Here is a 26,146-nt window from a genome sequence, read left to right on the forward strand (position 1 = left end):
TTTCTCTTAGAGTTTATGAAATTAACCTCCTGTAGTGTTTAGGCTGAAAAATAGAACAAAGAAAGTGGCACATGATTTCTGACTTTACAGCTAGTAAAGGAAAAGAACTGTGACAACTGCAAATGTGATGCAGTACTGAAAAAAATACAACGCAATATACTAAGACTAACTACGGTTGGAAGATGTCTGGCAAAAGGAAGACATGGCTTCCTTTTGGTCTCCTGTCCTCCATCCAGCAGGCTTCGCAAAAGACATGCAAACCATCTGGCTTTTGTAATAACCTGTTAATATGGCTCAGATAAAGTGCAATGAATTATTTTGTACCTACAGTTCGTGTCTATCAGTACAACCCTTTAAGGAAGACAAACCAAACCCCCTAAACAATGTGTGTATCTTAGCACTAAAGAAGGAGACCCCAGGAATGAAAATTGGCTTCCTAATCTGTCCTCTCTATCTTCCTCTGTTGTACTCCAATGGCTACTCTACCTTAAGACTAACACCTTAAAAATGTGTAAAATAAAAATATTACAAACATTTATGCAGCTACTGAAAACCTATTGCAAACCTATAATTCAGATGTTAGAACATGGATTTTAAACATATTTAATACAGGTTTGTGTTCAAATTTGGCTAGCTTGTTTCTGCTCACATTCTGTGGCTTCACAAATTCCTACCAGTGTCAACTGAGAGAAAATCAAAGTAATGTTCACACACCTGACTCTTATTAATTTCCAAATATTGTATTTAAACTGCAGCCTCATGTTGGACATATGCAGATACAAAAGGAGCTGCTGCACGGTTAGCTACCTTGCTGTTTACACTTCCTTGATAATTGCCAGGTGGTTACGAGAATAGGAAGCAAATAATCTTTACAATCAATCAAACTAAAATCAAGTCGAATGAACAAAAAATGTGAAGGCTGTAGTGCAATGAATGCAATACTTTATGAAAAGTAAAATCTGCAGTACACATTTGCTTGAATAACAAATTTTATTAACATGAAATAATATTCAATTTAGAAAAGGGTTCAGAAAGAATACCTGTGTCCATAGTAACCCTGCAGGAACTGGTTTTACAACTCCAAGCAATGCTACAATCTTTGACAACCAAAAAGCAGCAAATACTACATATCCAGTGCCATACAAGGATGTCCTTGTGGTGCTTCTCTGCATCCTGAAAACTGCAAAGAAGGCCAAACATATACAAAATGCTACATTTATATCTAAAACACCAAACGGAGGAATGAACATCAAGAGTACCAAGTACAAAGGAAGAAACAATAAAATAAATTCTTCATTTTATAAAAGTGTTGATTTCATGTCTATCTGGTGGGATGGCTCGTCACAAAAGCGTTACCTTCTCCTACCTCTCATTTCTCTTTCTTTTTCTCTCTTCTGCTTGCACAACTTTAACTTCTCTTCTGCATGCAAGTGAGTTCTCAACCCAATTCACTTCTCAGGACTAAACTAAACAAGCCCTCTGGCACAAACTGGCTTCAACCTACAAGCTTCAAAATTAGTTTTGGGATCAGGAAGAGTATTTTTGCTGCGGTATTACCAGCTAGTACACCTGCTTGTGGCTTCTAATGCCCCTGTACATATGAACCTATGGTAGCTCCTAAAAGAGCCAAATATCTCAAGCAGCTTATAATCTGCATCCCTTTACAGTGCAAAATGCTCCCACTTCCCAATGAATGCTGTGATTTAACAATTTGGAATATTATGACCTGCAAGGGCAAAACAATGACTCCAAAACTACATGTAATACTGTAATAATTTAACACATATTACTGTCACTATTGTACCAAAACTCCACCTAATGCTATACTTTTTTGTCATCTGCTTCTCCCAGCTTCGTGTACTGACTACATGAAAGTACATTTATTCATACCAGACAAAGGTACTAGGGTGTTAGCCATTAGGATGCAATGAGAAATCAAGCAAAATTATGCCTTTTATTGGCTAACTGAATAGATTACAATATGCAAGTTTTTGAGGCAGCTCAGGTCCTTCTTCAGGCAGGATGTAATACAGAAACTGAAGTTCCCTCTGTTTATATAGTGTGATGGATTGCCGGCTTCATATTCTGGCCCTCACCCCCAGGCCGCCAGGAGGAGCTCTCCCGACAGCATGGACGTGCCCCGAATTCCAGCAGGGCCTCATGGACTATGTAGTCTTTATGCACAGCCCTGCTGGATACCTTGGGGACCACTGGGAGTCACTGTTGGGAGGCCCGTGGACTCATATATGCCCTATAACCCGGAAGTGCGTCATAATCCCGTGACAGGAAGAAACAACGTGCTTCCGGGGTGAAGATAAGGACTGTTTACCCTGACCCGGAAGGAATAAGGACTTGTGGACTGTTGGGCAGGAACACCTACAGGTCAGGGAGCATAAAGGACTCTGGGAAAGTCCAGTACACTCAGCTAAGCTGGGAGGTAGGGTGGCTAAGTGTCTGGGAGCGGAGGAGAGAGAGTATTGTGATTAATAGAGAGTTGATTTATTGTATGAGTAGTGTGGAGTGGAGGGTGCTTGGTGCACTGTATTATAACAAAATAAACAATTGTTATACTTTTACCTGGTGTTTGGAGTGGTACCTGAGGGTTCAAGAGGTGGATCGATACCTCTACTGCTACAATAAACACCAGGACAGAGACAGCATTGGAAAACCTTTAAGTGGGTCATCTTCAATGTAAAAAATTAAGAGACCTTTCCAGCCTAAGATTCATTAAGCAGGAGAAGAGGACAATGTATAGTCAAGCTCTTTTGATGAGATAACCGACCAACAATGTCTTTTGAGGATTTGATGAGTTTTCCATACAATGCGGATCTGTAGTCAAATTGTCTGGGTCAGTAAGAGAGATGTAAACGATCATCATATCTGGTCATAAAACTCTTGTCTTTATTTAAACTATGTTGCAATGTGTTAAATTTTAGCATTAGTTAAACTTCCCAATCCTTTCTCTCTTGCTGTGTCTTGAAGTTGCCCATGAGCACTGTGATGCTGAAGTCCTTCATACAGTGTCCATTGCTGCTGAAGTGAGCTCCTACAGTAACATCCCTATTGCCATGCTCAATGTGGAACCTATGTAAATCCATTCTTTGGCAGAGTATTTGCCCAGTTTCTCCTATAAAGAGGGCAGGTTCGGGACAATTCAAACAGAGAATTAGGTGGACCACATTAGATTATCTGCAGGAAAATTATCCCTTTATTACCAGTAAGTGTAAGATACTTTAAAGTGATCAGAAAATGGCAAGAATATTCAGGATAATTGATCACATCACTAAACAGAACACAGTCTTGATGTTATTCTTTAAATTTCAGTTTAATGATCTGTTTCAAACTATGCATATTTTCCTTATCTCATTTCCTTCATCTACAGTATATTCTTATTCCATGCCTACATCTTGCTAATTTCCTACTTGCCGCTGTATCTACTGTTAACTGAATTTTCTTGACATTTAAATAGCATTATTTGGATTGTAGAGGCCCATTACATCTTGATTTGTGGATGCTGCTTCTTTATTAAACACATTCTTAATCAATATTTTAACCCTGGCTTAATTCAGGCAAAGGCTTTTGAGATGAAGGTCTCTGTTGAATAAATAAGCCCCTCACTCACTAATTTGTTCTTTCAGACTTGCTTCCTATTTCTAACATATATTTTATAACCTACTGAGTTAATTCTTCTCATGTAAATTAACACATAAAAGATAGCAACCTGTTGTGAAGTGTGGATATTTACAGGCAGGTTTTCAAAGTTATGACAGCCTCAGGTATTTGGGTTTCTTCTCATCCTAAATGCCACAAAGGGAACTTCTTCTGCAACTGTTTTTCCTCATTTCTCAGCTGTCTTTAAATGTTTTGATAAAAAATGTACCTGAACATTCATACCATTAACTCAAAAACCACCCATCCATTTTTTAAACTTGCTTTTCCAGATCAGGGTTGCAGGGAAGCTGGAGCCTATTCCATTACACATTGGGCACAAGTCAAGAACATTCCCTGGACAGTGCACCAGCCCATCACAGGGTGAAGATATATGCAAACACACACATATGCACACACACACACATCAGGTTTCAATTTAGCATTGCCAATCCACCTAATCTGAAGGTCTTTGGACTGTGGGAGGAAACGCTCTAAAACTTAACAGCATTAATTTTCACCAAGATAAAGCTCTTAATGTGGAGTGTTTATTTTTAACTTAAAGTAAAGCTGATCCAAAACATAAAATCACAGACAAGGTTATTAGAATTCAAAGATACAAACAAAGACAAATAATGAAAAATCTTCTGGGGAGAAATCTCAGAGAAAAATACTTATGCTTTAAATTACATGCAGATGCTGCAATTTTCAAGCTGTAATATAGCACATAAGGCAAATTTTCTATGTCTTCTAACATTTAAAAACACTGTTTGAAATTATATGGTCCTAGCAGAATAGCTGGGCAATTTTCCTGCAAACACTGCCTCCTTGGCCATGCAATAGTATTTGTTTGCATGTTAATGGAAATAAAGCAAAAAGCCAATTCTTTCCTTCCTTCCTGATGGATCATAACTAAACGTCCACACCTTTTAAGAATCATCTAAGAAACTTAGTACATAATGCCATTATGCGGCAGTGCAGAATGTTAGTAAAAAAACAATGCGCCTCAGACTCTGTTGGTGTCAGTGTGTTTCTGGTGGCTCCACAAAGAAGGGAGGGGAACTGTGATTCAGGAGCTGCTGAGCAATATGGAGGAGCAGAAGCAATCGAGTGCTCCAGGGGTCCTGCTGGACTGAAGTCAGGTGACAGGAAGATCATCCTTTCTGTGACCAACTGAGATGGCTGGGACAGGAGCCAGATCTGGATTGCACTTGCTGGTGTCTCGGCCATATTGCTAAGATCCGACAGTTGAGTGGTGCATGAGAGAGAGTGAGGTGAATGTGGGTTGGATACATTGCAAGAGAAATGGATTTTACCTCTAGGATTATATATTTGCTTTTAACTCTTGTTGGATTTATTTATTAATGTATTGATTTTAATGCGTGGCAGTGATTTTTTTATGTATTATTTATTGGTTATTTTTATTTAAAGAACTGGTACTGCACATTTTCTATGGACACTAGGTATTTGAAATAAAATGCACCAAGCACTTTTTGATGCACCAATTTTGCTTGTTTGTGTGTTCCTCATTGCTCGAATGCAACACGGTGATGACTACCAATAATGCAGGTTCAAGAAGATGCCAAGACTGCGGGCAACACGTGCATTACAGCTTTATAAACTTAAAGATCAGCGTTAAATTTATGTGAGAGAAGTACTAAAAATAAAAGCTGTGATGTTTAACTGAAGCTGTACACCAAATTCCATATACATTTATTAGATTAAAACAATTATTTTTGAGTTTACTGAAATAACTGTATTACAGAAAAAGTCATGCAAAAGCCTTAAAGCATCTGAATAATAAACTCTTTTTATGTCAAAGAAATCTTTTAATTCTCCATGTTTCTAAATAGTACAGTATACACACAGTAAAAGAATACTTTATATAATCTGTCTGATTAAAAGAAATAAAGAGCAAAGATACATCCATATCATTATCTAAATTTTTCTGCTGACATTTTAAATAACTAGCATAATTGAAAAAAATTAAATAAGAACAATATATTTATTGCAAGAATGATTTAGATGAATGCAGTTTTGCTAGCATTTTGATCTCAAATCAACCCAACACACTATTTCTGGGGTTACAAATATCAAAAAAAATTATCAAAATATGTAATAATAACAGTGTTGCTTACTTTATAACTTTATTTATGTCGTTGTCAATGATTACATGACTGGTAAGAAATAAGAATGCCATGTGAGCAACCATCACCCACCAAAAAAATTCTCCTGTAATGTTGACCGATGGCAAATTTGAGAAAATCAAGATGCTTGAAAAACCTCTAGAGAATTGCAAGTAAGAATTTCAAATTTTCGGAACCTGTCATGTTAATGCTGTCAGTTTACAAAATATATCTAGTGAGAATTTGTATCAATTTGCATTTTAAGAGCTTAGTTCTATTTTATAAAATGAATGCCACTATATTTAAGTTGCATAATGATAAATTAATTATATTTCTAGTGTTCAAAAGTTTGTAATCACAGACATTTGAATTTGAAAGAATTTATACTTCATTTGTATGTATATACCACTGAATTGATTTAAAAATACAACCAAGACATTACCAAGGTTGCTGGCTGTTACTGCTCGAGATGACTGATTTATAGTTTTTTATGCAAATAGAACTGAAAAGCCCCATTCTCAGTCTCGATTACTCTAGTGTCCTATATATGGATGTTGAGCAAATGAAAGGATGCTAGGAGAGTGCTTGATGCCTTCTGTCAAGTATGCCAAAGGAAATGTTATGGTGCGAGGTTGCTTTGATGACGGCAAGATGCAAGTCTTACAAAGAGTGCAAGGAATAAGGAAACAAAGTTTATCACTCCATTTTAAAATACCATGCCATCTCTTGTGAACAGTTTTCTGAAATAAAAAGAATTTTATAGCACTGTCAATGTACTGAATGTAATTTCTGATTAACTGATACCAAAGTGGTATTAACTTATTTTAAAAAACAAGAAATTTCTCAGCAGTTCCAAACTTATAAACCTTAGTGTATGCGTGCATATGAGTTATGCTTCATTACAGATAAGTAACAGCTGTGCTAGAAGGAGAAAAGTATGTGTCCTGCTCAATGATTTCTCCTGCTCTGTGTCATCTTCTACATGTGATGAAGGTGTCAGATGATGATCCAGGCTATGTGATCAGATTTAAGGAGTGTTTTACTACTGACCTGCCAAATAGAAAAGACACCCTGAACTTGTTCTGGCTGAAAATAACAACACCACTTGACCCATGGCTCAAAGACCTGGAATGCCTCCCAAAGTCAGAGAGGGAGAATGGTTGGGCGAGTTTAAGGGAAAAACTGCAAAATACAACTCCCAAGACAGCAAATGTCACACCACAAAAAAGGAAAGGTCCTTTTTGATCAGTGCATTTGACCCAGATGATTACACAGATGAAATGGCTAACACATTCTTAGATTGTTACAAAGCATAGCCCATTATTCAGATGGAGGACTGTCCAATGCATTGGTGTGCAAAACATTCAGATACTTATGCACAACTCACTGAAAAATACTTAGCTTCACATGCCTCGACTGTCCCATGTGAGAATCATTTTCTCACTGTCCAGTTATACTGCAGAGGAAAAGAGGCTTGTTTGTCTAAGCAACTGGCTCAGTAACAAGAAACGACTTACGTTTATATTTTTTTATCAAATTCTGATTTATTAAAGTGTAATTGTTACAGCTGAATTGATATTTGATTTATTCCAACTCATTGGTTACAGCTTTTTAAGGGAACTGGACTGTTTCAGTAAACTATTCATTTAACCTTTGGAAATTTTTGTTTGAAAATGATTGGACAGTTTTGTCATAGTCCAACACAAGAACAAATATTTCTTAGTCAAATAAGTTACTTTTACTCTTAGTTCAAGACTTATTTAAATTGCAAAGTTGTTTTATTTTATTGAAGTCTAATATAGTAAAATGAGGATTTTGTCAATTATTAACTGCATTTTCATTTATATGTTTGTAATAAATTTTTACACTGAACACACAGTAAAATGTACTATATAATATACTGTGATATAGATTATACTATATGATCAGCTGTAAAACATGTTTTAAATGTTATTACAACATAATTGCAATTTATGCTTGATCGAACAATTAATAATCAATGTCTGCAATTAATTGCACAATTAATCACCAAGGTCTGCAATTAAAAGCTGATTGTTTTCCAGCCCTAGTTTTATGTGAAATATTATGTTATTGAGATGTTGTCTGAGTCTTCGAGACTTATCAATATTTCTTCTGGAATAGAATTGGGGGGAGGTGAGAAAAACTGGGCAGGTTCCATTTAGCAAAGTTTCTGATTTGAAAGTAATGGAAAAATTGTGTTGATGGGAAGTTAAAATTTGAAGCGTAATTGTTCATAAGATGCAAAGACATTATCTATATGCAATTCTCTAAACATTAAATACAATGTAGGTTTGAGAGGATAGAGAAAGGTGATTATCATGTAGAGGTGCAAAAGATAAAAGCTTCTCTGCCTAGAAGTGCTTCCTGAATTGGTTCCATGCTCTGAGTAATTGATGGACAATTGGATTATTGGTATACTGACAATAATTTGTATTTACTGGGGTGCAGAGCAGGGTATATAAAGAAGTACAGAAAGATTTTATTTCTGTTGCAGATCAGGCTTGTGTATATTCATCAATTTGTGTCAATATCCAGTTCTTTATAGCTTGTATATGTGGATATATGTAAGAGCCACCGCTTTGTAGAGCTGCCTTTTGAATATGTGGATGTCCCAAATATCAAGTAAATGTGGTCATAACTGAGTCTAATTTCTAAAAGAATGATTTTTTAAAAGTATATAGATATGCTCTGAAATAGAAAAAGAAGCTTGTGAAGGATGTTCATCTTGACAGTATGGATTCTCCCTTCTAATGTGAGATGGAGGATAGAACATCTGTTCACATCTCGTTTGAATTTTTCCATGCTGATGTCAAAATTGTGTTAAAAAAGATCTTTCTATTTACTTGCTATGTTTACCCCTTGACATTTAAACTGATCTGATAAAATAAATGGATAAATCTTCAGTCCAGTATTGTGTGAAAAGAGTTAACTAGAAAAAGAACGCTTTTATTCAAATTGATTTTGAGTTAAGATATCTTTTGAAATTCTGCTAGTACATTAAGGACTACGGGTAAGGATGTTTGTGGGTCTAATTTATACAGTACCATATCATCTGCATATAGTGATATTTTCTATTCAAGTCCTTCTCTCAAAATCACATTATCTCTAATCCATTATGAAAGTGAATGGCCAATGTTTCAATGTTCCATGTTCTCTTTTGACATAATGTCGTTAATACAGACAGAGGCATCTGGACTGGTATAAAGTAATTTAATAATGCACATATATTTGGGCCAAACCCAAATTTGTGGAAAATGGTAAAGGTAGTCCCATTCAACCATGTCAAATGCTTTTTCTGCGTCCAAAGATGATAAGATCTCTGGTGTGTTTGATTTTATGGGTGAATATATTACTAATGCCGAAGTTAAGAAGTGTCTGTCCTTAATAAATCCAGTTTGGTCTTCTGATATTGCAGAAGGAAGCACTTTCTCAGTCCTTCTACAGTGCTCCAGAAAAAAAAAATTACCTCAACGAGCCACTGGCTCTACTGTCAGTAAGACTTCCCAAAAACTGTTGTAATACTTGTCTGAGAATTGGCCTTAAATCAGAATTTTTAGCAATCTCCATTCTGTTTATACAGCTTTGACATCACATGCATTTTTCAGCAATACTTACTGTATAGATACCAGTTAAAGTGTCAGTCTCATTTTCTCCAAAAGTGGTTAAATAATCTGGCCATGTATCATGATAGAAGATTCAAAAGCATGTCAGCTTCCTGGTTGTGTATTACCCCTCATATTTTCAGACTGGATTTCCAGTTCCTTGACTCTAATCTCTACTGTTTTCTCAATATGTAATTAAAGGTTACTTTATCTCTAAAGTTGGTGAGCATTCTGAAAGGTAATGACTGTATTGGTACTACTCACTGACTTTCCCTGCTTTTTAGTTTTCAGTCTGTGATATGTGTGTTATCCTGGGGCACCACATCTTTATGCTGAGCAAGTGATTCTAGCCCAGTGTTCTACAGAAACTCCTCCAATTTTCCATTCCTTAATGGTCTGTCGGATATCCCCTTGATTGTAAGAACACAACTGTCAATAGCTGCTACAGTTTGAGTCAAAATCAAAGAAGGAAGGAGGCATGCATCTCTACAGCTCTGCTCCAGCTATGGAGATGAGTGCCCAACCCCCCCCCCCACCCCCAAATGGATGAGACAGAAGGCCACAGCAGACATAACATTGATAAAAAAAAGACTTTATTCAACTTCTTCAAAAACGTTTGAAGAAATGAAGCTGTCCAGCGTTCATTTTGTCAGCAGCAGACTGGGAGCATGCATTTTTACTGTCACTTCCAGTGGATAGGACAAAAGGGCACAGTAGAGAAAAAAGTGACAAAAGACTTCCCAGATTCATTTAGACAGATTTTACTCAGTTTCAGTCTGTCTTGCCTTCATTTTGTTAACAGAGAAGCATTTCAGCAAGAAAGGCTCAGCTGTGGAAAATGATCATCCCCTAAAGTGAATGGGATTGAGAAGCACATTAAATATGAAATTGATATAGAAGACTATCTACCATATTTCAGAATACATTTTTAACAATGTTAGGAATGCAGTGCTCATTTTGCAAGCAGTTAAAGGACACACATTTCTAAAGCAAAGGCTTAGCTATGGAAATGAGTGTCCCCTCTGGTGGAAGGGAAGTAGGGACAAAATAGATATGAATGTGCAATAGAAGACTGCCTGATAGGTTTATTAAAAACACTGTGCTCATAGTTTGATCAATTTTGATCTGCAATGATCAATTATTTTATAGGATAATTATACCCTTTGTAAAAATGAGATTCTCCCCCAAATTAATGGGGTGCTCATGACAGGGAATGGATTTTTTATTTTTTGATAGAACTTAAACTATTTCATTCACACAGTTTTAATCAGTCATATGACAGAGGTAAAATTTGAGTTCCTCAACAAAGCCATTCCCATTGAAATTATTTTTTCTTTTCTCTTATTTTCCCCCAGAAAAAAACTACCTGTGTAAATGTTTAAGAGCATGGCATCAAGTATGGTGAGAAGTGGATTAGTAAATTTATTTTAACAATTTGTCTTTAAAATGTCTTTGTACAGAGTTCTTGGGTGTCGATGAATTAATTATTAACTGCAATTATTACTATTATTTTTTACTAAATGTTATTTTCTATGTTTCTTTGTTGATGAGCTCTTGCTGAAGAATTTATTAATAATAGAACATACAGTGCACACGCAAAAATGACTAACAAAGTATCATTTATCGATACCATTTTAGCAATGTTTACTGTCCGTCATAAATCACAGGGGATGCCAGTAAAACTACAATAACCTGTAATACACCTGCAACCTTAAAATGCAGACCTCATGACATCACTGAGCATGAGGAAACAGTGGGCAGGCAACTGTGCATACATGTTTTGACAGAGAGGACAGCATTTTGCACAGAGTATGTGTTAAATCGAAAGAGAAATGGCATGCAAAGATGTGTGAACACAAGGAGATCCAAGACAATCACACTTTATTATGCCTGTGCCAAATCAGAAGGGACAACTGAACTGCACAGGGCACACAAGGCAGTTTTGCATGCCTTCCTTGCGTTTTGATGACCGGTTGCGTCATATTCAGTCCTTCGTTCACTATTCTGGTACAAGCATAACCAGTCACTCATTGAAATTCACCATTTGTGTACTTACAAATATTTTCATGTGTGTGCATACCTCCAAGTCTGACATCATTTTCACCATGTGCCTCTCACATTCATCAGGGACGAGTGAAGTGTATAAACCACCCTTAAGGTAAATGCGGCTCACGGATATCCAAAGAGGAGCCTGTACCGACACACAAGTTAATGGCTCATCCGGGTCAACAATAAAAAAAAAACTTCCCATTGCATCTGTTACAAAACAATTAGTTTAAAGTTTCAGCCCTGCTTCTACAAAGAACTCTGGAGAGTATTTTAATGTCATTTTTCAGAAGCGAAATTGGTCTATATGATGTACAGTGATCCCTCGCTGTATCGCGCTTCGCCTTTCGCGGCTTCACTCTATCGCGGATTTTATATGTAAGCATATTTAAATATATATCGCGGATTTTTTTGCTGGTTCGCGGATTTCTGAGGACAATGGGTCTTTTAATTTCTGGTACATGCTTCCTCAGTTAGTTTGCCCAGTTGATTTCATACAAGGGATGCTATTGGCAGATGGATGAGAAGCTACCCAACTTACTTTTCTCTTTCTCTCTCTTGCGCTTTCTCTGATCCTGACGTAGGGGGTGTGAGCAGGGGGGCTGTTCGCACACCTAGACGATACGGACGCTCGTCTAAAAATGCGGAAAGATTATCTTCACGTTGCTACCTTCTGTGCAGCTGCTTAGTGAAGCAACATGCTGCACGGTGCTTCGCATACTTAAAAGCTCGAAGGGCACGTATTGATTTTTGCATGTTTGTTTTTCTCCGTCTCTCTCTATCTCTCTCTCTCCCTGCTCCTGACATTTACATTTACATCATTTAGCAGACGCTCTTATCCAGAGCGACTTACAACGGAGGGTGTGTGAGCTGCCGCCTTCAACAGCTTTGTGCCGGGGTGCTTCGCATACTTAAAAGCCAAACAGTCCTATTGATTTGTTTGCTTTCTCTGTCTTTATGACAGTCTCTGCTCCTGACGCACTCTCCTTTGAAGAGGAAGATGTTTGCATTCTTTTAATTGTGAGACAGAACTGTCATCTCTGTCTTGCCATGGAGCACAGTTTAAACTTTTGAAAAAGAGACAAATGTTTGTTTGCAGTGTTTCAATAACGTTCCTGTCTCTCTACAACCTCCTGTGTTTCTGCGCAAATCTGTGACCCAAGCATGATAATATAAAAATAACCATATAAACATATGGTTTCTACTTCGCGGATTTTCTTATTTCGCGGGTGGCTCTGGAACGCAACCCCCGCGATGGAGGAGGGATTACTGTACACTGTAATAAGTCCTTATTTTTTGTTGGAAAGATGGCAATTAATGATTGGAGAAAAGTTTGAGGTAGAATTTTGTTGTCTTCAGCTTATATAAATGTTGCTGATAATAGTGGAACTAACTTATTTGACTTTTTTTTTTATATAAAATTCCACTGGGCAACAATCAGGGCCTACTGCTTTCCCACTCTGGAGTGAGTTTATAGCATCCAGTAATTCTCAGAGTGACAGAAGTTTGTCTAGTTGTTGTACTTGTAATGCATCAAAAACTCATTAGATTGTGTCTTATCTTATTTAAACAAAGTAGAATATAAGGTCTTATAGTACTCCCTAAATGTGTAGGTTATATTTTTATGGTCATTGATTTTATCCCCATCTTTGTTGGTAATTTCTGTTATTGAGTTGCAAACTTCCTGCTTGTGGATTTGTTGAGCTAAGATCTTATAAACCTTCTCTTTATTTTCATAGTAAAGATGAGCTGTTCCGTTTCTTAAATTCTGACTGCAGAACCTAAGGATATGTTTGTCTCTAAAAATTAAAAGTTTGTTTGGAATTTGTTTGTCTGTTTATTTTTCAATTTGTTTGTCTGTAAAGTTCACATCTGCTAACACCAACTACTAAATGAGTGTGTAGGGCATAGTGATTCAATTTCCAAGATCAGAGGGGCATGATCAGAGATAACATAGTGTCGTGCTTGCAAGATTTGACAATCAGCAATAAATAATTATCAATAAAGAAACAATTAATTCTTGAGTAGCTATGATGCACTGGTGAGGAGAAATTTAAATTTAAAAATCTCCATTGGTCTAATAAGTTATGATTAATTACAAACTGCGTGACTGCTTTTGCGGTATTAGATATTATTGCTGCTGTAGTTGAAGACCTATTTCGGTCTGGATTTCAAAGTCTGCAGCCATTATAATTTTATCTGTGTTCATATTGGGAATAGATGCAAATACATTTTGGATAAAAAACTATATCATCCATATTAGGTGTATAGATATTTATCAAAATTACTTTAGATTTGAAAAAATTACCCATCACCATGACATGTCACCCTACAGGATCAGATACCAAGTCTGATGCTACAAATAAGATTGTTTTTATGTATTAAGATTCCCAAACATCTAGTTTTTCTTTGCATAGCTGGACTAAAAAATATGGCCAATCAAATCTCTTTGTAATCAAAACTGGTCCTTACTTATTAAGTGAGTATACTGTAAAAATACTTAGCATTTAGGCTTGTTAGGTTGGAGAATACATTTCTTTCTCTTTAGAGCGTGATTGAGATTTTTGACATTCCAGCTTACAAAGTTCACTGCTTGTTCAGAGAGACACTGCTTCTCAGTTTTTGAGGACATTTTGTAATGTTCAGTAAAAGCAGAGCATTATTTCAGTTATTACAGCTAAGGAGTTTATTTTTATGTTGCCAATTACAGTTGAGGGGGTTAAAAAAATTTTGCCTCCCCAAGTGAGGCTAGACCACACTGCACAGAGTCCTAGTTCTGTGACATGCCAAAAAACAAGGCATGTCCAAAACAAAACAAACAATCAGAAGCGGTGTGGTAAGGATTTAAAATGAGATATCTTATGATAGTACAGTTCAGATACATTAACCTAGGGTATGATGTTAAACAGTCTCCTTAAGAAAAATTGAAAAAAACAGGGCAGAAATTTTTAAGTCTAATGACACTTTAAATTACTATATACTTAATGGTTGCCAAAATATACATATATTTAATAGAATAAATTCCAATACAGTAACTGAATAAAGTGGCCAAAAAGCTTAGATAGACCAAGTCGCAAGCAGAATCTTCTTTGCATTACCAGAACACTATATGCTCAAGTTCAAATTTTAGATGATGTCAGGATCAGTCTTTTTAGCTCTTTTTCTGCTTCTTCAAGAGAACTAAAGGTGGAGAACTGGCCATCAACAATCACTTTCAGTTTAGGTAGAGGTTGTATCAGATTTCAGCTTTACGTAAGCACTGTTTAATGCTGTATAATGCAGCTAGCTTTGCACCAAGAGACAAAGTTCTCTACCTGACTCCAATAATCTGTCCCATCCCCCTTATCGGTATACTCTATAACTGCAGAAATCATCTGAGAATTTCTTTAAATGATATAATCTGGTGTTTGTTTCTAGTCTGAGGTGTACAGACTGAAGAGAAAAGGAGAAGGGACTGATCCCTGTGGTACTCAATTGTTGCTCACATCCTTATCAGAAACACCATCCTTAAGTCTCACAAACCGCAGTCTGCCTGACAGTCCATAAGCCTTGCAGAGCAGATAGATAATTGCAAACACTTTGTAGAATGTAAGGTTGCATTTGCTATGTGTACTTTACTCTTTACACCACTATAACTTACATACAGTACATCCACTTCTGAAAACTTGTGCAAAGGATTAAGTTTCTTCCACCAACTTCTCAACATGGACATGCCAAATAGCCATACACCCACTTCTTTTGCAACTTCTGATTTTTTACCTCCAAACATTATCTTCTGTTTCAATTTTTGCAATCATTAGAAGATCAACAGCTACTGCGGCCATCCTTCATGAAACTTCGCTGGTCACCACCTCTATCAGTATTATGAAAAACAAACTATTTAAGGTTCAATACCCTTCCTAATGCCAACTTTCTTTACTCACATTTTGCTACACACGGAAGGGACAGTGGCTTAATTCTAACACCAAGTCACAGGATAAGCTTGTAATATATTGTATATACAATATTAACATACTTGAAATAGATTACTAGCAAGAAAACAATTATTTGCATTTTAACTACAGAAACGCTTGCAATGTTTCATTTAAAACTTGACATTAAGGGCACAATGTCATTTTAAAGATCACAGATGCTCTCTTACTAACAATCAGATAAACACCTCAGACTAAAATCCATACACTTACAAAATGATTAGTTACATTTAGTAGGTTCCTTGGTCCACAATAGGATAAAGACTTGAGAACAACCTACTGCTTAACCTGCGCGTGTGATAGTATAATATTTGACAACAAAAGTTGTTTTCCTCTTTTTAAACTACTGTATATAATACTGAATATACTGTAAATGTAAAGCTAACTTTACCAAGCAACAAAACTGGATAATTTAGCACAACACCATCTAAATTATATCACACCTGCAAAACTTGAAAACTTGCAGAAAATTGTGTTAGATCGAGGCTATTCAAGCTAATTTTGCATAAAAGTCAGCAATAACAAAGTAGCGCCATCTTAGCCTGAGTTTGACATCTGATATCACTATAACAAAAAGAAAAAAAGAACAAAAGTAAACAATATAAATGAGACAAAATTACTGGAATTCTGAGTCCACCTCAAAAGGCCTAGGCTCCAAACACATCTATCTGCTTTCAAAAGATGCCTCTGATAAAACTTATAAGATAGCTGGGGAGCATGGACATCCTTGGTCAGCCCTCAAGAATATTCCTTTGGTCCACAACCACACCAGTGTAGGCAAGAATTCCATTCAAGAATCAATTATTTTTTGTGTATTATATTCATAACTGCCATAACTTAGGGATGTAGCAGACAGTGCTGATCAACAAATTTCGCCAAAGCATTATTCGCAATGAATTTGCTATGTTCGCGTTCACCCTTGTTCTTTGAATTATTTACTAAGAAGTTGGTTGGCTTAGGAGAATTTATCTTTATTTTTTTTTTAATACCAGCACCCCATAATGCTTTGCGAGGCCATTGCGACATCCTCTAGAGCTGTAACAGTCAGCACTGAAAGGACTGCCCCCTGGGTGTATAATGCTGATCATTTGCATTACAGACTCTGTGGGACGAGTTATCTGTGCTTATAGCCAAATGTGCAGGTCAATCTTCAAGTTCCAAATCAACATAAGAGAAGGAGGTGCCCTATGCATGCATAATAATTAGCTGTGTGGTGTAGTGAGAGTGAAAACAAACCTTTAAGAAGCCTGATGCACCCCCCCCCCACCCCCACCCCAACACAGGAGACTGTATGAACTAATAATAATAACGAAAGATATACTGCACTACTATTTACTACTATTTACAAGACCTTTCTATCTTTTTGAATAAAAAATGCAAAGCATCGGCACAGATAGTTTAGAGAGAGTTCAGTGTGTCATCAAAAAATAAAACGAGCCAGCGGTTTCAATCATGACATGCCACTTTGAACTTTCTGCCTTTAAAACACCTACATATCTTTTCTGACTTTTGACTATGATTTTGGCCTTTCCACTTTGTTTTGATGAAATATATGATTGTACGTCCTCTGACTGTGTTCTTTCTTCTTTGACCTCACAGAGGCATGGTGGTGCAGTGAATGGCACTGCTGAGATACACCTCAGGTCACTTTTGACCACAATAAAGAAAAAGCATGAATAACAAGTTATCTCTTGTGAAGTTGTAATATATTATAATAAACAGTTACGATTTTAAAATATTAATTATGTCAACTGCAAGTATCCAAAGTGCTTGGCTAGACCGCTGCAAAGAGTAGGTGCACCTACTTTTTAGTTCCAGCTGATGTCTTTGAATTGCCAACCGTCAACAGGGTTTGTGAGCAACTGTGAAGATGGTTTAAACAGGCCCAACATTACCAAATACTAGACAGTAAGACCATCTGACTGAGAAGTGTTAAAAGCCTTTAAGCAAATACAAGTTGTTACCAGAACCAAAATGCTAACACCTTAACTCAAGTCGAGAAATGGAATGCTATGAGTTATTAACCAGCAAGTTTGTTCAGTGTTTTTTGCCAATGTGTATGTCGATTTTCGAGTGCCACATCAGCATAAGAGAAGAAGGCACATGACCTATACATGCATAATAACACGTGCAGATAAAAAAAAACAAACTTTGAAAGAGTCTGACACACCCCCAAATACAGGAGATTCTATGAAAAAATAATAACAACAAAAGGTTTATTACTATTTACAAGACGTTTATATCTTTTTGATAGAAGAAAAAGTGCAAAGCATCAGCACAGACAGTTTGGAGATCCTTCAGTGCGACAAGCCAGCAGCTTCAATGACACGCCACTTTGAATTTTCCACCTTTAAAAGACCTATGTGTTTTTTTCTGATTTTTCACTATGATTTCAGCATTTTCGTTTTGTTTTGACGAAATCTTTGATTGTACATCTCTGACTGCGTACTGTACTTTCTTCTTTGATCTCATGGAAGCATCGTGGTGCAGTGCAGCTTAGGTCAATAACTGGTCAAGTATAGTTGGCAGACATTTCCCTAACCCTAAGGGACATTTTAAAGATGACTGCACCTTTATAATCCAGTCAAATCTAGTTCAGTTAGTCCTTCCCAAATTAAATTAATACAGTTTGCCAAGTTCAGCGAATATTGCAAACATTTTTGTGATTTTGGGGAACTCACAGCAAAGGAAACTTGGCAATGCTTGCTCATCACTATTAGCAGATGTATAATATTAAGTAACAGAAAGAAATGATTTTAGACATAAAACTTTGAATATGGGGTACATTTCGAAATGAGCAGGTTAAACTAATTAAATTAAATATAACATATTTATTCTTAAATAGTACTGTAATTGTTTAACAAAGATCATCATAAATGGGATGCTTGGCCACCAAAAAGCATGCTTTCATGACTATTCACATTGATACAACCTTTGGGATTTGGGGGAATGCTAGAGTACCCTGGAAAATTAACACAAACACATGGAGAATGTGAAAAATTCACTGACTTGCCCAGGACTTCAATACTGTAACAGTCAGCTGCTCTAATCACTGTGCCATGCCATTGTTATAGTCAATTTAAAAATGTCTTCAATTACTTTAAGGTCTCTCTTCCATGCACTCTTATTAAGAAAAGCAAAGAAATGTAATGGAAGAGAAAGGCAGTAGATTATTAAATAGGAATGTCTGATAAAGACAGGAACAAAACAAGGTTGGTCATAAAATAATTTAAAAATAAAAAATCTTCGGGATTATATACGAAACTAGTACAGAACTGCAGACTCTATAGCTCAACACCACAGATGTTACCATCTGCTGCTGGCATCTTCCTTCTCATGTGCCATTACTACCCTTTACATTATAAATGAAGAGGCAGCATCTAAATGAGTACTGACACACAAAAAATCCTGCAGAGGACTTAATTTGCATTCAGTCAGCTGAGCTTTGAAACAAATCCCTATCCTGTTGCACTTATTCTTACACAGCACAGCAAAACAGACAGTCTCTCAAGTGCTCTAAAAGAATCCAGGGGAAACAGAGCTTGCAGTGACTTTGAGCGTATAGCATGCCTGAAACATCTTCACTTGGAAAAAAAAAAAAAAACTGAAGTTGAAAACCTCCAAGCACATATGCACACAGAAAAAGAAAATAACACATCATTTTTTTGACTCACTAAAATTGCATGAGAGCTGTTATACTGAGTTGTATAAACAAATGGCATACAATAAATCTGAATATACACTTTGAAAAAAAAAAACAGCCATTAAAATAATTACATTTTATCAGTTATTTTATTATACAAATGTCTGTTGTATGGAAGGATATACAAGGAATTGTAGAGCAGGGATCTCAAACTCCAGTCCCGGAGGTCCGCAGTGGCTGCAGCTTTTCAACTCAAGCTTTTTAACACTTTTCTTAATTAGTGATCTGTTTTGCTGCTAATTAACTTCACTTAGTGTCTGCAATGCTGATTGTACCTGCTGTAGGTGTTCCCTCCATGTGCTGGAATAGATGATAACATTATCCTTTGTCCACCAGACGCTGGAAGGTCGCGGGGGCCCCATGTAACCCAAATGGAAGGACACGATACTGCCAGTGTCCACTAGGGGTGCTACACGCGGTCTTCTCCTTTGTGGAATCCGGGAACCTGCCAGTGCCCCTTGAGGGTGGTCAAGAATTTAGAGCACCCTAGCCACTTGAGGAGGTCGAATCGGGAGATCTGGTTAAGCTGACGGAAGTCATTGCAAAACCTCCAACTCCCGTCAGACTTTCCGACCAACACGATAGGACTGGACCAGGGACTATGACTCTCCTCTATTACACCTAGTTCCAGAATTTGTTTGATCTCCATGTCCATTTCTGTTCTTTTTGCTTCCGGAAGGCGAAAAGGGCGTTCTCGGCCTATTACCCCGGGCTCTGTCACTATGTTACGTGCAACCAGTGAGGTCCACCCCATATTTTCATTCACTACCTCAGGAACAGTCGAGATGGCTACTTTGAGCTCCTGCCGTTGATTGTGTTGTCAAATCAGGACAGAAGTTAAGGTCAGATTTATGAGCGAAGAGTGAGCGGGGCTGTCTGTCCTTCCACTGTTTTAGCAAGTTTACATGGTGTATCTGCTCGCTCTGTCAACAGTTTGGTTGTTTGTCAAATAGTCTACGAGCCCCTTCCTCTCCTTAACCTCATTAGGGCCTTGCCAATGGGCCAGTAATTTAGAATGGGAGGTAGGAACGAGGACCATGACACGATCGCCTGGTCAGAACTCCCGTAGTAATGTGCCATGGTCATAACAGCGGGCCTGAGCTGCTTGTGCCTTTTCCATTTTTAGGCCGGATTTTATCAAATCTATCGCGTAACTGTGCGATATATTCTAATATGTTTGTCGAAGGGAGGGCCTCTTCCTTCCAACCTTCCTTTAGAATGTCTAATATGCCCCAGGGCTGCCGTCCGTATAATAATTCAAACGGTGAGAACCCCGTAGAGGCTTGCGGGACTTCCTAGTATGCAAAAAGAACGAGTGGGAGGAGCTGATCCCAGTTCCTTTCATCCTCGCTGATCACTTTATGAAGCATCTGTTTGAGGGTCTGATTAAACCATTCAACTAAACTATCAGTTTGAGGATGATAAACCAAGGTTTTTAAATGTTTTATCCTCAGTAACTTAGCTGTTTCCCTGAACGTTTCCAAGGTAAAGGGCGTCCCTTGATCTGTCAGGATATCAACTCGTGAGAAGGCCCTACCAACTTCAGTGTAATAACTTTAGTGGTAGCTGAGGGAAACAGAACAGCTTCAGGATATCAGGTGGCATAATCCACCAGGACCATTATGTATTTATGGCGCCTGGCCAATTAAAAATGCAGTTGGGAGAGAGGGAAACGACCTCAAGGGGCGTGGTTTCCTCCTGTCTTGCTGCGGCGTCTGCATTTGACATATCCGCACACGACGGTCTGGGGGTTTCCACATCATTAGTAGAGACCATGGTCTGTCTCTCCTCTGGCTGTAAACATAGCGTGGATTCACCCAAGGATGCCGTCTCAGTGTCCATCACTAGGCACAACGGCTATTTAGGGGTGGTGAAAGTTATGTCACTTTTACTGTTTGACCAATCTCTCCCGAGTACTACGGGGAATGGAGGGTCTTTCATTATGGCTACCGCCAGTCTTTTTACCGCCCTGCAGACTTATACTGGCAGACGTCCCAGTATACACAGGTTATACTGGTCTTAAGTTTAAGCCATTGTCGCAGCAACACTAAGTGGCAGGCAACAACTGAAATGATACTGGCTGGTGTTTTAACTCCGTTTAATAGCACCTCCCCTTGAATGTGAGCAAGCCAGAGGGTTAGCGAGAGCACACCACCTCTCTGTGCCTCTGCAGACCCCTTTCTCCCTGCCAGAACATAGCTGCTGTGGGCCAGAGGGTCGTGAGGTTTGCCTCATAGTGTGGCAACGAGGCATTGAGATAGGGACACAAGAACGTCGGTGTTCACAGGGTTCCTTTTCTGATTCTCCTGGATAGGCTTCCACCCTTAATGATTGTATGAACTTGATTAATGAGGCTTAATTGGCCGAGCCCTGGCCAGCTGGGTGATGTCGGATGGAGGAGCTCTGAGCAGTAGCGCAAACACATAACCTGCTCGACTATTTGTCGGGTGTTATTGACTTCTGGTCTTAACCAGCACCCGACTTTAGTCCACAATTTTGTGGCTTGGTGAGGCGAACGGCAGTTGGAAATTGAACTCCTACTGCAACACTCTCCTCGCCTGCAAGCCTGGGGTACTCCCACATTTATTAAGAGTCTTTCCCTTTGTTGGGACCTGTAGAGTGGTCCGTTCACCCAGGAGCCCATAATCAGTCCCCAGTGTGTTCGCTTTTGAGCTCGGCCCTAGTCCGTAGGCCCTTCGTCCACATGCCCAGGGCTCCTTAGCAGACCCTTAGGCGGAAGCGTGCCTCGGGTTTCCCCTACCAACACCTGCCGACCCCCCCCCCACCCAGTGGGAGTGTGGGACTGGTAATCTCCCACCTGTCTCCTTAGTGGTCAGATATTCAGATGGTGTGTCCAGGTTCTTCTAAGGTCTGTCTCCTGAATTGTGAAGGAGGCCATCCTGCTGACTACGCCAATGTGAAATAAATGGCTAGACACACAACAAAGGTTTGGGGCAGCCACCCGTATACCTTCCCAGGCTGCAAAGGGGTTTAAGTTTTAGTACAATGTGTACAGGTTTGAGTCCAAAGTAGAACTGCTCAATTATGGAGGATGAGAGGTTTTTAAAGTCAGTTCACAGGAAGTGACGTCCTCACGGCCAGGACAGGAAGTGATGTCCTTGGGGTCGGGACAGGAAGTGATGTCTTCAGGGCCAGGACAGGGAGTGATGTCCTCAGGGCCGGGACAGGAAGGATTTCTCATTTTTGGTCTGTGGAGAGAAAAGAAAGAGGTTTAGCGCAACCCACCAACCCCTGTCTGGCTTGGAATTGGCATTTTCTGGTCCCTTTGGTTGACTCCCAAGCACATATGTGTGACACCATTTATCTTGTACCAGTTGGTGAAATGACACATTGCATTGCTGACCTTTAAAGAACATTAGCTTTAACTACTAAATGAAAATCTTGCAGTTATTGTTGATCTTTGATAACTATTTAAAACTCTGTTATCAATGGGTGATTTTTAATCATGGAAATAAGATATGATATGCATTGGGAAAAAGAAGCTTCTTCACTTCACTAAAAACAAAACTGTCAGACATCTAAAATCATTCACTACAACAGAAAAGTAAGAACTGATCTTTTTTATCCAGTAAATGAATATCTATAACTTGTCATCTCAGGTAAATGCATCATTAAATTACTTCAATTAAATTATTTCACTTGAATAGATCGACCCAAACTACATAGAATAATTTCTCAGCTGAAACCCTCCACCTGTGTCCTTTACCCAGTACCAACAGGCTTTTTTAAAGAAGTCACCGATGTCCTTACTGATAGTGTACTTGACACGGTGAACACATAATTAGATACAGGGGTCTTCCCTGACTGTCTAAAGACTGCAGTTGTTAAACCCCAGCTCAAGAAAAATAATCTCAAGTCCTCTGTCTTTGACAGTTTTAGACCAATTTCTAACCCTCCTCTCTTAAATAAAATTCTACAAAATGCAGTAATAAAACAGCTTAATGATTACTTAAATAAGTATTCTATTGTTGAAAAGATTCAGTCAGATTTTAGAACAAATTTTAGTGCAGAAACTGCACTGGCTAAAGTAGTAAATGACTTGCAGCTTAATGCTGACAGAGGCCATTTATCTGTTCTTGTTTTCTTATGCTTGAGTGCAGCATTTGACACAACAGATCACAATATTCTTATAAATTGTCTTAAAGACATTGGGTGTGCCTCTCTGGCAGCGTCTTAAATTGGTTTCATTCATACGTAAAAGATAAAAAATTCTTTGTTAGCTATGGTAATTGGAGTTCGGATATCCATGATATTGTATGTGGTGTACCACTAAGATCTGTTCTGAGTCCACTGCTCTTTTCAATCTACATGCTTCCATTAGGTCAGATTATCTCAAAGTACAAGTTGAGCTACCACAGGTATGCAGATGACACACAGCTTTATTTATCTATAGTGCCTGATGACCCTGATGCTCTTGGCTCTCTGATCCAATGTCTTAGCAGTACAGTATTTCTAAATGGATAAGTAGTAACCTTGTTAATAAGGAAAAAACAGAAATCTTAATGATTGGAAAACATGGATACAGCAAGGGAATTAGAAATAAACTTGATCCCTTAGGATTAAAATCAAGGCAGAGGTAAATAATTTAGAGGTAATCATTGACTCTGATCTAAGCCTTAAATCGCATATCAACCAGATTACTAGGAGTCTATTTTTTCAGATAAGGAATTTAGCAAATGTTAGACCTCTTATAACACTGAAAAATTAATTCACGCTATTGTTTTTAGTCGACTAAATTACTGTAAAGCACTCCTAACAAGACCACTTAAGTAAGACATCAATCGCTTGCAATTAATGCAGAATGCAGCAGCCAGAATCTTAAGTAGAACATAAAAGTTTGAGCACATCTCACCAGTTTTAGCACTGTTACATTGGTTACACATGTTGTTCAGAATTGACTTTAAAATAACTAATAATAGTTTATAAAGCCTTAAACAATCTTGGTCTGTCCTTTATTTTGGAATGCCTGCCTCCCTAAACTCCAACCTCAGATCTTCAAAAAGAGGTCTGCTTATAATTCCAAGAGCCAAGCTTAAAAGAAGCTTTTACTGTTATGCGGCTAAAATCTGGAATATTTTACCTATAGAAATTCGCCAGGTTAATATTGTGGAACATTTTTAAAAAACTGCCAAAAACCCATTATTTTAATTTGGTTTTTTTATAGCTATTTTGGAGTTGTATTTCCTGATAGACTATATGGACATAGAATTATATTCTTCAAGGATCTGCATTTTGTACTAATCCCCACTATTCTTGGCTATTTTTTTCTGTTTCGTCTGTGGTGGCGATCTGTGCCACCACCACATGATCATGACAACATGAAGCCCCCGGAGATGGTGGAATGAAGGCGGGCGTCTCAGCTGTTCACAAGACCAACTTCATCAGATCCTATCATGTGAAGCATGAAAATTAAAGGTTTGATTTAGGAACTTTTATGTTAAAGAGAATGCCCAGTGGGGGTTAAGCAGACTTTTTTTTATTGGAACCACTGCAGATTTTGTTTTTTCCTCCAGCCTAACTGGAGTTTTTTTTTTGTTTTGTTTTTTCCATTCTCCCAGCCATCTGATCTTACCTTGTTTTGTTGTTACTTATTATTATTAGTGACTAATCTTAATTGTTTTTCTTTTCTTATAACATTCTTTTTGTCATCTTGTAAATCACTTTGAACTACATTGTTGTTATAGTTTTTAAAATAGTTTGTGATAATAGTTAAATATAGCAAGATGAACTGGAATTCAATACTTTTTGAAGAAACCATTACTGTTTGTTCGGATATTTTAAATTATTTTTCCTATGAGGATAAGCCCAGTGAAGTTCTTCAGGGCTTCATCTTACCTTTGTTATATTTTTCTTGTAATTATGCATCCTCCTTTGCCAGCTATCCATTTATTACAATAAAATTTTCCACTGAGCAGTATATAAAGCGCCGCCATCACTCTTTCTCAATTACCAAACCATCTGTTACCCAAAATGAACACTAAACAAAATCCTTTGTTCATGTATTTCTTTGTTTGACACAATTTATTTATAACTTAAACAGTAAAACTGTAAACTTAAATTAGACCATGTTGATAACTGTCATTATATACACGGATGAAGCATAGATGGCCTTAACTGTTACTTATTGTATATTAACAGAATATGACATTTACACAATGGAAAAAGAACTTTAGTAGCTAAAAGTAAAGGATCTTTAATTGTAAAACAAACACCTTATCCGACTTTAGAAATTACAAACATTCTAAGCAATCAGTCCGTTTATAGTGCCAACTATAATAGCGAGGATAATGTAAATAGTAAGGTAGAAAGATTTAATACTAAGGTGAGAGCTGCTGTTGACATAGTTGCACCTGAAAAGGCAGTTAAAAAATTTTCTAGCATTGTTATACCATGGAAAACCCAAAGAGTGTCTGATTTAAAGAGAACATGCCGTAGAGCTGAGCGTAAATGGAGGAAGACTAAACTAACTATCCACTATGAAATATTAAAAGTTAAAATAACAGAATACAATAACACAGTCTGTCTTGAGAGGCGCTGCTATTTCTTTCAGATTATAAATAACAATGCTAGTAATCCCAGAGTCTTATTCTTGACGATTGATCATCTGTTAAACCCAGGTAACTCAAAGGAATGCCTCCTAAGTACTTCCAGTAAAACCTGTGAGGCTATTGCTGTATTTTTCAATCAAAAAATTAATGATGTTAGAAATAATATAGTATATCTCCCCAACACTAAGGATCCTCCTAAACCCTAGTATTCCATTATAAACAAATTAAACTCTTTCACTAGGATAGATTTACCTGATTTACATAAAATAATTTCTCAAATGAAACCCTCCACCTGCGTCCTTGACCCAATACCAACAAATTTTTTCAAAGAAGTATTGGGCATGCTAATTGATAATGTTCTTGACATAGTAAATTCGTCATTAGATACGGGGGTCTTCCCAGACTGTCTTAAGACTGCTGTAGTTAAACCCCTACTTAAGAAAAATAATCTCGACCCCTC

General features: G+C 37.6%; 1 protein-coding gene across 1 annotated transcript in view; it reads right to left on the minus strand.

Moving 5' to 3' along the window:
* The window catches only part of gabrb1 (gamma-aminobutyric acid type A receptor subunit beta1), a 572,898-nt gene that overhangs the window by 287,341 nt on the left and 259,411 nt on the right, over positions 1-26,146 (minus strand).

The sequence above is a fragment of the Erpetoichthys calabaricus genome, chromosome 5 (assembly GCF_900747795.2).
Source record: "Erpetoichthys calabaricus chromosome 5, fErpCal1.3, whole genome shotgun sequence".
Classification (NCBI taxonomy): Eukaryota; Metazoa; Chordata; class Cladistia; order Polypteriformes; family Polypteridae; genus Erpetoichthys; species Erpetoichthys calabaricus.